The sequence below is a fragment of the Saccopteryx leptura genome, chromosome 10 (assembly GCF_036850995.1).
Source record: "Saccopteryx leptura isolate mSacLep1 chromosome 10, mSacLep1_pri_phased_curated, whole genome shotgun sequence".
NCBI classification, from domain to species: Eukaryota; Metazoa; Chordata; class Mammalia; order Chiroptera; family Emballonuridae; genus Saccopteryx; species Saccopteryx leptura.
Window position 1 is genome coordinate 33,388,165 of NC_089512.1, and position 2,651 is coordinate 33,390,815.

The following is a 2,651-nucleotide window of genomic DNA, read 5'->3' on the forward strand; positions in this document are numbered from 1 at the left end:
GGAGAAAAACCACAAAAACAAACCAAAGAACCCAAACTGCTCTAGTTTTTCTTCAGAGCCAAACAAAAGAAGCTGAAAAATATATTTTCTTCAAGCAGAAAAAATAGGTGAGATATTGGAAAGGATCAATCAGAGGTGAAATCATCATCAATTACTTTTTTTTTTTAACCAGAAGAACATAAAAAGAAGTTTGAAAACATACTCTCTTCAGGTAGAAAAATAGATATAATGTTGGAAAAGATCAATCAGCTACTGAGCAGGGTTTTTTTGTTTTTGTTTTTGTTTTCTGTTTAGCCATTTCATAGAAGAGGAGGACACAGAAAAATAATCCTCCCTCTTCAGATCATGGCAACTTTAATCTATCCCATACGCATAGCCACTAAAATATATTATTAGAAGAAAATGTGGTGGTCAAATGGGAATTACTGAGCAGTTTTAATTGTCAATCATTAAAACCATTTTTATTCTGCCACCAAGGTTACACTCACAATTGACTTAATGCTTTCAAAATAGTATGTTTGCCTGACCTGTGGTGGCGCAGTGGAAAAAGCATCGACCTGGAATGCTGAGGTCGCCGGTTCGAAATCCTGGGCTTGCCTGGTCAAGGCACATATGGGAGTTGATGCTTCCTGCTCCTCCCTCCCCTTCTCTCTCTCTCTCTCTCTCTCTCTCTCTCTCTCTCTCATTCTCTCTCCTCTCTAAAAATTAATAAAATAAAAATTAAAAAAAATAGTATGTTTATCAGTTTTGTGGATGTGGTGGGCAGTTGGTCAATACCACCTTGCTTTGGGCTTAAATTGGCTAAGAAGTATAGTTGATCCATTCTTCCAACAAAACATTGAAGGCTTTTGACGCACCAGGCTGCCCTGTGCCTGTAGCATAGTCACATGGTCAACAGGCTATCTTTCTTCCTTTTCAGAGGAAGAAGGTGCCTGGAGGCCATCATCTAATGTCCCTACAGACATTAGATGTCCCTTCTTTTGAGCAGCCTTTATCCTTCATCTGATGTCAGCTCAAATGAGTCCCTGATTTATCGAACTACTTCCAAGAAATCCTGCGTGGGAAGATAAGAAAAAAATTATTCACATAACTTGAGCTCCTGAGAACCTCACAACCTTCCTGGAGATACAGCACCACCAAGAAAGAAAGAAGAGCAAATACCTATCAAAATGTTTGCCCTGGCTGGTTGGCTCAGTGGATAGAATGATGGCCCAGTATGCAGACATCTGGGTTCAATCCCTGGTCTGGGCACACAGGAAAAGCAACTATCTGCTTCTCTTCCCCTTCCTCTCCCCCTTCTCTCTTTCTCTCTCACAGCCAGTGGCTTGATTGGTTAGAGCCTCAGCCTCGGGTGCTGAAGATAGCTTGGTTGGTCTGAGCATCATCCTCAGGCAATGAGGATAATTTAGTTGATTCAAGCATTGGCCTCAATTGGGGGTTGCTGGGTGGATCCTGGGCAGGGCACCTGTGGAAGTCTATCTCCCCTCCTCTCACTTAAAAATAAAAGTTGATGAACTGCCCATGCAGGAAGCCCAGTTGGTTAGAGCATTGACATGATGCATCAAAGTTGTGGGCTCAATACCTGGTTAGGGCACATACAAGAATCAACCAATGAATGCATAAATAAGTGGGACAGCTAGTCAATGTTTCTCTCCTCTCTCTCTCTTTCTCTCTGTCTTTCTCTCTCTCTCTCTCTTCTTCTCTCTCTCTCTCTAAAATAAAAATCAATAAATAATTTATGCCTGATCAGGCAGTGGTGCAGTGGATAGAGCATCGGACTGGGACAGAGAGGACCCAGGTTTGAAGCCCAAGGTCACTGGCTTGAGTGCGGGCTCACCAGCCTGAGCATGGGGTCACTGGCTTGACATAAAGTCACAGACATGACCCCATGGTGACTGGCTTAAGCCCAAAGGTTGCTGGCTTGAGCAAGGGGTCACTCACTCTGCTGTAGCACCCTGGTCAAGGCACATATGAGAAAGCAATCAATGAACAACTAATGTACCGTAACAAAGAATTGATTCTTCTCATCTCTTTCCCTTCCTGTCTGTCTCTACCTATCTGTTCCTCTCTGTCTCTCTCACAAAGTAAATAAATAAATAAACAAATAAAATTAAATTATTTATTCATTCATTCATTTATTAAAAATTTCTTTAAGGCCTGACCTGCAGTGACACAGTGGTTAAAGTGTCAATCTGGAACACTGAGGTCACCAATTCAAAACTCTGGTCTTGTCCGGTCATGGCATGTATGGAAAGAAACTACTTTGAGTTGATGCTTCCTGCTCCTCCCCCTCCTTCTCTCTCTTTCTCTCTCTGCGTCCTTTTTCTCCTCTCTCTAAAAAGAAAAACCAATAAATAAAATCTTTTTAAAAAAATTCTTTAAGTTGATGAACTGAGACCCAAAGTATAGGTAATGCAAGAATGAAATATGTTTTCCAATTCCCAGGTTAAGATGATAAGTATGCAGGATGGCCAGGGAGACTGGAATGAAGGAAAACAGTGGGATGAATGAGTCAAGTAAAGGCTAAGTAGTGAAACACCTTGGAAGTCAATGATAGAATTAGACCCAATAGGCTAAGGAAAAAGGAAACAGCCAAATCTCAAAAGTGTTTCCCTCATCTCTCAAAAAGCCATGCCCGTTGATGCAGCCAA

General features: G+C 41.5%; 1 non-coding gene across 1 annotated transcript; it reads right to left on the reverse strand.

Annotated features, from left to right (window-relative positions):
• Positions 1-280: 280 nt before the first annotated feature.
• On the reverse strand, positions 281-423 carry LOC136382703 (small nucleolar RNA SNORA29). Its single transcript, XR_010747323.1, has one exon. It is a non-coding gene; the product is annotated as a small nucleolar RNA SNORA29 (small nucleolar RNA).
• Positions 424-2,651: the final 2,228 nt, after the last annotated feature.